Genomic DNA, 10554 nt, shown 5'->3' with positions numbered 1-10554 from the left:
TTCGGGATAAACCCAGTCTACCAACTTATTTCATATCGGTTAGTGCCAATCACTTGCAGCATCTACGAGGCTGTGAGAGCTCTGCTGCTGCAAGCCTGTGTAGGATACAGCCAGCTGACCTTGAGGTGAAAACCCCTCTATCCCATTATACACCCCCTGAGACACCCAGGCCCCCTCTACTTTGGTTCCTCTGCTCCCTGTCATTTATTTTCATCTCTTGTTTTAATCTTCTTAGCATGTCATGTGTGCCTGTCAGAGATGCTTTCTACACAATCTAGCAAGTACATTAATACGGTTTGTTCATCTTCACTTTTGGGTATCAGTGATGCTTTTTGGCTATTTGTCAGCCATTTCTGTTTCAGCAAAGTTCATCTTTCACTGTTTCCTATAATCACATTAGCAGGACAGACATTAAGTAGAAATGGTGGAAAAGTTCTGAGAGGGGCTGGGGGAAGAGAGAGCAGCCCGATGGAAATGACTCTGCTCTTTCTTTGTAAGAAAAAGGTGGCTAGGGGAAGAAGATGATATCTGGATTTGTTTTCACACCAAGGCTGAGAAATATATAAACCAAGCTAAGGAGGAGTGCCTTTAGCCCTACTAAAGTCTGGATGCAAATATTCTTGCAGAAATGGCCCAGAAATTGTACTTTGCAGGTAAAGGGAGTGGGGGGGAAACACGACACGATGACCCTCAGAGCTCAGTTACAAGAATGCAGAGCAGCTGGGATGAATAAACCTTGTCAGTATAAAAGGTCTTATTCATTAAAAAATGATGGCTTTCATATTTGTGGGGGAGGTCTGTGTTAGGGCTTTCTGGGCTACTGCTGTCCTTAAGCGAGGCTTCTCACTGCAGCTGGCTTTGCCCAGAGTGGCCCTGCAGAAAGCAAGGTTCTCCTGAGGCTGGCTGTGGCAGAAGCTCCAGGGCTCAGTTGCAGTAAGGCTGAGATTGCTCTGCCACCCTGTAGGTTCAACTAAAAGACCCTTTTGGTTGTTTTTTTGTGTCTGAAAGGATCAGCTTTGTCCCAGGTGAGGAATGTTAGCTCTGATTCCTCTTGTATCAATCTGTCCACATCTGTTTAATTGTATATGCAAACTTGAGGTTTTAAATAAATAGCAGTACACCCTTGTTTCATACCAAATCATGTATCTGAATAGATAAACAGGTTTTTGTTCTAAACTGGAATTCATAACACATTAATGGAAGCCCTGTTTTTTTACACCTGCAATCTTTGGTAAAGCTCTAGATATTTTCTTCTCAAGCAGTAAAACTTACAGCTGGAACCACTACTTTTCCAGCTACCTACCTACTTCTACTCATTATGCTAGGAATTAGCTTTGTAGGATCTTGCTGTTGCCTCTTGATGCTTTAAGAGGCAGTTCTAAAATTTATACTTTATTCCAAGTATTTTGTCAAAGTACATGATACCAGTAGATAACAACATTACTGCTGTTTTACTTGCTCAGTTGAGGAGAGGTGAAAAATAGATAACCTGAGGAAAAAAGTGGATGATTTTGTATGTTTTTTTTGCTTGTGCTGTGTAATTGCTGCAAGCGACTGACAGTGATACAAAAATTGTTGTATTCTTGTTTAAAAATTTAACATGGGGGAGTCTGTCATTTCTGTGCAATGCTTGATACAATTCCGAATTCTGCTCCACCAAATCTTGCATAAACACCTAACTGGAGAATTTACTTGTAGTGTATTTTTTCCGGGTATCTTCAGTGGTGTGGAAAATAAGCCAGTTCTTACACTCTGCTGATTCTGTACAACTGGTAGTGCAGTGGGCTGTATCTATTGGTGTGACTCTGCCCCAGGGTGGCTCTGAATGCCAGCCCTTTGCCGTTCCCGCTAGGTTTGAAGCAGGACATAGTACACCCTGGCATCCTGCTGCTTGCTGGCAGCTAGACCTTAAGGCAATTCCTAGACTGCTCTTCTGCCATCTGTCTTCCTTATTTACAGTAGGTTCTGACTGAGAGGAGCTCCAGATAAGGAGGGGTTTTGGTGGGATTAGTAGGGAATGAGTTTGAGAGGGGCAAGCAGACAATCAAGATGGGGGAGGTTGGTGTTAGCAGGGGGCTGGTAGGAGCAGAACTCTGTTCCCTGAGGCACCAGAAATGAGAAGGCAGAAAAAAAAAACGCCTGAAAAGGGAGGAAAACCATAAAATTCATGAGGAAATTGGGACTGAAAAGGAGGGGAAGGGCTGCAGTTGGGAATTCTGCCAAATGTTTCCAGTGCAAGTTGCATGTTGGTAGTGTTGTGAGGCCAGCAAGGACCTTGGCCCAGAAGTACAATGGTCTCCATCCTGTGCAGCCTGAAACTGGTAACCACACAACATAGAAACTGGGCCATAGCTGCCAAAACTTAAATATGCAGAGTTTGGTATTATTTTTCTTGTGCAGATAGATTATTCTGCCTAGAATATATGTTTTTCTTAACAAAGCAGTAGGGGTTTTTGTGTTAAATAATGTCTTGTCCTGGCTCCTACTGCCAAAGATCCCACAGGGTGAATACACCTTTAGGTACAGCAAGAATCAGGATAGTAAAGAAGGCAAGGAAATATTGAACAGTTGTGAATCCTGGTTACTCTTTCTGCATCTTTTCCAAGTGGGAGGGGCAAATTTGCCCCTGGCCTCAGTCTATGAAGTCAAGATGAAAAATTTTCTGATATGAATCTGAAAAATCTTTTCCAGACTTTCTTACTAATGTAGTAAGTTTTTGTTTGCTTGGGTTTCTGTTTTTTCTTTTTAATGTGTCCAGCATTGAAAATTTTATATGCCTGAGTACAAAATCACACTTGTCAAAGACAGTATAATGAAAGCCACACTTTCACCAGGCTGATGAGATAAAATGTAAGGAGGAGCATGTTAATACGGTCACAGAAGTTTTGACTTGTATATCCCCTCAATCATTTGCATCTATCAAGTCCGAGTTTCATCTCTCTGAGTGTTAAGAATAAACAAAGAATGTTGTGGACAACCACAAAAGCCTTTTAACATAGGTTTAATTACCAAGCCCAGGAAGATGTTTTGGCTCTTAAAAGAAGGTAGTAAGCAGCACTTCATCTGAAATAGGTTGTTTCATAGCTGAGAAGAACCATGCACAAAAAATTTTTTTATTAAGTTAGGAAGAACATTAGCATAATGGAGGTTGTTATTTTTATATCATGCATTTAGATTAGTACTGAAGAAAGTACTTAAATAACTTCAGGTCATTTGCAATGAGGAAAGCACTTATGCACATTATATAACTTTATGCAGGTATTAAAAACATCTCAGGTCTCTGGAGCATTTACTGAATCAAACTCAGTATTTATTAGTAAATTGTATGAAAAGCCACTTTCATATACACACAGCTTGAGTTCTCTAAACCCAGATGTGAACTAGAAATATTTCCATGATTCTTGCATTTAATTGCATGATAGAGAAAGAATGAATGGTCGGAAAGAGAATAAAAACAGTCCCCTGTAGCATATTACCAGCTTTTGAGCCCAGAAAAGGAGATTATGCGCAATAAATAGACAGGACAGTCTGATGTACTTATTACACCAAGAAATGGAAAACTGATATGGAAGAGAAAAATGTGGGTTCTTTTAAACCTTTGTCTTGGGAAGCTTTAGTTGTTTATCCAGTTAACTATTTGAAAAATGTCTTAAATCAGGCTTCTGTCCAATCTTCAGTGCACCTTTGTGCAGTTTGAAGGAATACTTGGAGTGTAACAGTATCATTTACAGTAATAAAGGGCCACTAAGCCTGGCACTTCAGAAACTCAGATCCCCTTCCTCTTGAGCGGTTCTTCATCTTGAGTAACAACCTATTAAGTGTTGCTTGTAATGTGAGTCAAGGCATTTCTAAATACTCCTCGATTTTGATCTTTGCAGCTTCTACTTCAGTTTTCAAGGGAAAACATTCATGTAAAATGATGCCCTTTGACAGATGCAGGGAATGAATCAGGCGGAATAATACCTGTTACGGTGTTATTCTAAAGAATATGAACTTCAATATCAGCACTGACCAGTCTGGAGGAAAGAAAGCAGGAATTGTCTAAGCAATGACAAGTATATGGATTTGATCTTATTTACAAATCAGAGAGATCAGACTGCCCTTGCTATAAAATCATCAGCTGGGGGAGTTAGCCCAAGCTTACTTGGTTCCCCCTAAATTATTTTCCAGTGTTGTAAACCTGTGTGTATACATACCAGCCTTTTAAGTCTCCTTGAAAAGGGGAAAATTTGGGTATACCACTGAGTCATTCTGTGCCTTTTTGGTTTAATAAAACCCCACCAAACTTTAAAGGTAAATAAAGAAGCAGGTCATCCTGTGTGTTTATGTGGCACTGAGTACAGAGGGGTCACAATTCAGAATGAGGTCAGAGCAACAGAAACTACAGCTAGAAGAGAGATGGTGAACAAAGTTACTTCTGCTTTGCCTGTATGCTCATGTATTTGTTGCAAAACATATGGCCTGATTCTTCTCTCATGCCTATATAGGTATAAGAAATCTCCATAGTAAATAGAACAATATCAGAGGAAGGGAGGAAACAACCAGTCTATTTATAATTGCTCTGCTACCAATATACTCCTTCAGCAGCTCGCCCAGATTAGACATAATTGTGTATATTCTCTGAAGAGTGGTTCTGAATCCTGTACCTATAATTTTGTCTTTCATCAGATGTTTTTATAATGCAATCTGTATTAATAACTGGATTCTACATATCCTATTACATGGATACTTTAATATTAATTACTTTGACCTCTGTTTGACTACTGGGTAAAGGGACAGAGGGCTTTTTCCAGGAACATAATCCTTCTTATTTTTCCAGTGAAATGAATTTTGTTTAGTTTTGTTTCTCTCCAATCATTGGGTCCTCTTATAAGAGGAAATGATCTTTCTGTGTGAGCTTTTTTCCCTTAAAATCTCCCCCCCAGACTTCTTTTCTATCGAAAGACAGAAAAGTAACTCTGGTGTGCTGAAAAAAAGCTAAAACTCAGGTTCCTGCAAGCACCCTGCCAAGCTGCAGTCAGCTACCAAACAACACAACTACCTGGCTTTACCTTGGGGCAGGCAAGGAAAGGAGGTTGCACAGTGCCTCTTTCTGCAGAGGATTTAGCTGCTATTGGCATGCAACACATGTCAACATTTAACATGGAGCAGCATCTGCACCTGAGCATGACTGCAGAGGAGGCAGAAGAGGCCAGTTCATGCTCTGCCAGGAGACCCGCTCCCTGCTGCTTCTGCAGCAGGTCAGAGAGGCAGCTGCCTTGCTGAAACCTCGGGCCTTCCCTGCATTCCCCTTCCCCTTCCCACCTTCGTTCTGCCTTGCCTAATTACTGTATGAGCTCTTCAGGGCAGTCTGCCGCCATGTGCCTGGCACAGTGGGGCTCTGATGTGGGTTAGGGCCCTGGGGCACTAAATGCAGTGGAAGTCATTAATAGGTCAAGAAAAATATTGTTGAAGCATGCTGTAAGGCTGGAGAATGAGCAAACCCCTGAAAATTCCCAAATGTTTGCTGGTCTGAGCTTGGAGGTAACTGTTCTTTGAAATCGAAGATCTTGGCTTAACTCTTTGATGTTGCTTCTTTTTCCTGACTGAGGATCAGTGGTTTTGGCCAGCCCTCCCACTGCCCTCTTCTCTTCCCCTCTCTTGGGGAGCAAATGCTTTATTTTGTCAATAAAGCATTTGCTTTGTCATAACGTCAGTGATTCCCATATTGGATGTGAGCATTTGAAAAACAGCGAACAAAAAACATTGTAGCTAAAACCTTTACAATAACAGCATCAAGGCAGAGGTTTCTCTAGCCTAACTGGAAGTGGGGACAAGGAAGGTGCTGCATTGCAATGACTGAGTTACGTGCTGCATAAGCAGGCACTCATCTGCCAGTACCCATGAGGGAACTAATGTTCCCTTATTCCCCCAATCCCTCCACCGCCAGTTAATCTGTGCCTACCCTCTAATTTCCTGGCAACTGTTCTAATGTACAGGCTAATAATGTTTGCAGCAATCCTGGGAGACGTCAGTGTGCAGGCTAGCTATGGGGTTATAGGTTCCAAAGGAGGATTAATTAGGGGAATTGTGGCATCTGGAAGGGGGGAGATTTTGAGAAGCCCCTCATCCAGGTGGTGTGAGCAGGAGTTCAGATAAACACCCAAACATTTCTGTGAAGAACTGGAATGCCATCCCTAATTGAAGTTCAACTGCTACTAAGTCCCCTTGATAATTTCTCATCCTTTCTTCCTCAGACTATCTCTTTTGTTGTTATTTCCAACTATAACTTAATGAAAACACATTTGAAAGTAAAATGATGGATTTCTCAGGGACTCTGACCCTTAGGGGCAACTATAGCAATACTGCAGAAGGAGCTGAGTACACAAGCTTCTGTTAATTAGAGCAGAGAGAATGATTCATAGGAAATAATTTATTCAATTAAATTAGCTTCTCTTTCTTTTGCAAATTATCTATGAAAAGTTTACAATTTTATTGCATTCAGCTGCTAGACAGCGAATGATTTCTCTGCATGTAGTTGACCCCCACATGGTTTGAAATGTAAGCTCTGGCTTTTAGTTTTTCAGTGGACAGAGGTACTGGAGTTGGTGTTCTTCCTTGATTAAACAACTGGCTTTTAATATGTGCCTTGAAAAACTGATGTTCATTGTTACAAATGCAGAGGTGACCTTCCATGAATATTATTAACCGTGGCATAGAAATAGCTGTACCGGTGAACCCATTTGCTAGAACAATGATCTGGAAAGTCTGTCCAGCACTTCCCCTCCTGTGTCCGACATGGTGTGCCTTTGTGAGCCTTCCCCTCTGGTGTGCTCAGGGAATTTCCATTCTCTCTCCTTCACCAGACCTGCGCAGAGTCCTTTGCTTAAGCTTATCTCCACATTGAGGCAGCCTCTCCAGAATATCAATTGTCTGATCAAAGCAGCCATGAAGCACAGTTGTTAAAGTCAAAGTCATAAAATTCATTGCCAATAATCTCATGCCTACTTGCTGAAGTCCTTGTCAGCAAGGTGGATATTTGTTCACCAAGAAGCATTCATGATGCTTACTGGTTTTCACAGGAAAGATTACAGAATACCTCACAACCACCACAAAATCCTAAATCATACCTGTAATGCCCCTCCACCACCAAGAAGCAAACAGCCCTCCTCCCTAGCCTTACAGCATTTCCCTTTGTCTGACTTCCACACCTAGGGTAAGTGAAACTCACACAGACCTTGGGTATGGGTGACTGAATTCCTGTATCTGTCTGTCCAGGTTTAGGACATGGTCATTGCCTCCAGTTGACTTCTGCTGCCCTGAGAAGAGGGATGCATGGCAAGCCTGACCCATGGCAAGCAGACTTTTCCTGAGGTGCATCCAAGCTTGTGGGTTGTAACTCTGCGTTCCAGGTAACATTAGTTTTGGTAACACCTTTTCTCACTCCATCATCAAAAAGGGTTTTTAAAGAGCAGTAGTACTGCATGAAAATGAGTGCAGGGCAGCATTCTTGTAACAGGTGTGTAATATTTCAGTAATAGGCTTGTGGGATGTTTATTCACTTGCCAAATTCATTTATCAGGTATTGGATTCAAAGGATTTCCCAACAGGATATCTTCAGAGATTAGTGAGCTAGGCAAATGTGCTTTGAACGAATGCATCCTTTCATCAGGCAGTCATTTGGATAATTCCAGCACCAACATGCTCACTGCTGGAACGGGTCAGCTGGTAACTGCATTAACTATTTTTCCAGCAGTCAAATGTATCTATCCCTTTAGATCCTACATGGGTAAAGTTTTGCCTGTGACCTGCTAGTCAAGCGGCACCTGTCCATCCTTGCCCGTACACGTGCAGTTTCAGCTAGCCCAGTGTTGCCCAAAGTAACCTTTCTCACCTGGAAAGAGCTGCTGTATCAAAAAACCAAAAATGTGCTGCGAGACTTGGTCAGCACAGGTTGACCATACTTTGTTTTGGAAAATAATTGAATAAAAATTACTTTGAACATATAAGAACATTTTATTTCAAAGTATTTTAGAATAAAGTACTCTTCGTTTTCCTTTTCTTGTCCTTTAGAACGTGTTTTATTTTGTTTTTAAAGTTGAAAGTTAAATGAAACATACTTTTAGCAGAAGAAATTTGTCAGTTGATTTGAACTTTTTTCCCCTCAAAATTTTTCCTAGGAGAAGTTTTGAATGGATTGTCATTTTGATGGAGGACAGAAATTAATATTGAAATGAGAGGAATTTTCATGGTTTGAAAAGTTCAGAAGTTCAGCATTAAGATAGCAACACTTGCAACAAATATAACGGAACCCATGTTTTATCAGCAGATTAACAAAGAAATAACAAAAGTTTTGTTAGTCTTGTTCCAACGACTAAATGGCTCATTCCTTTTCTTATCTGCTGTATCCTATAAAATTTCTGGTCTTAAATTCTGCAGTGACTAATCATGGAAAAACCTAATCAGCTTGGCTTATTAAATGGCCAGTTATCTCTTAATAAATAAAGTTTTCTCTTTTTAGGAAGATCAGCTGCCTGGTCTATGAAAATGAGCTCTATTTGAGATACCTGAAGTGGAGAACAGTCATTCTTTCATTGATTTTTAGAAATATGGGTCACCACACATAAGGTATCAAGCTTAAATCTTGTAATGACTTAAATGTGGTTTTTCTGTGCCTTGAGCTGTAGAAGTACAACAAAACCAAGGATTTAAGGGTTAGCACATTATTTTTTCAACCTGCTATTTGCTTTTTTGTCAACTTTTTTTGAGCCTTTTAAATTGAGGAGGGCTGAAAGACCACTTAATAAATTAATTTGGAATACACCAGGGTTTTCCTGCCTTATGAAACCAAATCTTACAAGGTCTTCGGCATGAAAGGAGTCAGGGCCATGAAGACAGCACAAAAGTTAGAAGGGCTTTGTGAGAAAGAGAAAAAGAACAAGGATGGTGAAAGCATTTGTAGAACTGGGAAGGTGGCCTGGCATGCTTGTGGTTTTCTTTCTTTTTCTGTGGGACATATTTTGTTGTTATTTGTAAAGCATAATATTTTACTGTCAAAGCAGTGGCACCCTCCCAGCAACCCCCTTCCCTTGTTTGCCTCTTTTGGAGGTCACTATCTGCTCGTGCAGACTATTGAGTGGAGGACTGATGTTCGCTTCCAAGAAGAGACAATAAGCCAAATCACTTTCTTGTATTCATTATAGCAACTCAAGAGCAGATGTCTCTGGCTGTAAGGCTTGAGTTGAGTTCTGCAGGCCCCAGGAATGGTGAGGTATGATACAGATCTGTGGTTTGGGCTTGGTCTGCTCCAAGGACATGTGCCAGCTGTGTGCTCTGCATCTGGATTCAAGTTCCCATTCCCCAAAAAGCCCTGCTCAGAGCTCAGGGATGTTCCCAACCGCAGGCTTTGCTTGTGCCCATCTCAGTGTATCAGAAATTGCGTGGGAGAGAGATGAGACTTCCATGCACTGTTTTGCCATGGTGATAGTGTGAACAGGTGGGACATCACCACCTCATCTTTCCCTGCCAGACAGCCCATATAGGGCCACAATGTCTTGACGCGTCCCACCATGATTTGCCCCAGTGTCCCCAGCTGGGCTCTGCGGGAGGACCAGGACCTTGCACCCCACGTGCCCAGCCACAGGCAACTGTCAGGAGGCAGAGGGAAGGATGTTGGCAGGCGTCCTGCTTGCCATCATGAGCAGGCTCCTCCGGATGGCTCTGGCATCTAAACGTCTGTGTGCAGGAGCCCTTCAGCAGTGAGGAAAGGAAAGCCAGACTGCACTGCTGCTTTCTATCAGGGAGAGTTTAAAAGTGACTTGCCGGGCTGACAGAAGCAGCAGCTGCAAGGAAATTTCCCCACACACCCCCTTCTTTTTTTTTTTTTTTTTTTTTTTTTTTTTTTTTAATGACAGCAACATTTTAATCAACTTGGGCTGAGCATGGAAGTCTGAGTGGGAGGAATAGCTGGGGAGGGGAGGAGGAGCAGAGGAATGTCTGGCTGCTGGCATATGTCTGAGCTGAGGGACACTCTCTGCCTAGGAGGACAGTTAACCTACACAAAATGTTCTGGCTTCTTGCCCGTATCAGCCACATCATGCTGCTCCATCCTTTTGTGCCAGATCCCTGAGATGGTGACTGTCACTGACAGAGGGAGAGAGAAGAAGGAAAGATATAAAAGATGGGAAAAAAAAACCCCAAACCAGCAAATGCAACACCACAACCCAGTAATAAGCTTGTTGTCAAGCCCAGGTTGCGCAGCAGTATGTTTCAGGAATGAGAGCCAGTGGAAAGGTAGTAAGGCAGCTGTGTGCTTCTGTAGAATGAATCAAGGTCATGCTGAAGGCCTCGGAGAGTAAAGTCAGCAGAGCTCCACAGAAATGGGTCTGAAAGTATGGCATTTAATAAGGAACCTGAACTCGTACAGTCTATCCATGGGTGAACTGAGTCTAGGACTGGGATTTTTTTTCCTGTTAAATTCAGGTGGAAGAAAGGTATCGAATTCTAGAAAAGAAAAATTCATAGTCAGAAATGCTTTGATAACACGTTTGTTTATACCCATAGACTTTCTTATAC

The 10554-nt window shown here is 41.8% G+C and overlaps 1 long non-coding RNA gene across 1 annotated transcript; it reads left to right on the top strand.

The window, feature by feature from the left end:
* Positions 1–474: 474 nt before the first annotated feature.
* On the top strand, positions 475–8598 carry LOC113476662. Its single transcript, XR_003397761.1, has 3 exons — positions 475–653; positions 7264–7391; positions 8501–8598. It is a non-coding gene; the product is annotated as an uncharacterized LOC113476662 (long non-coding RNA).
* Positions 8599–10554: the final 1956 nt, after the last annotated feature.

Source organism: Athene cunicularia (genome assembly GCF_003259725.1).
Source record: "Athene cunicularia isolate RWA chromosome 2 unlocalized genomic scaffold, athCun1 chr2_part1, whole genome shotgun sequence".
NCBI lineage: Eukaryota > Metazoa > Chordata > Aves > Strigiformes > Strigidae > Athene > Athene cunicularia.
Note: the sequence above shows the minus strand (reverse complement) of the source record. Positions and strands in the feature narration are given on the sequence as shown.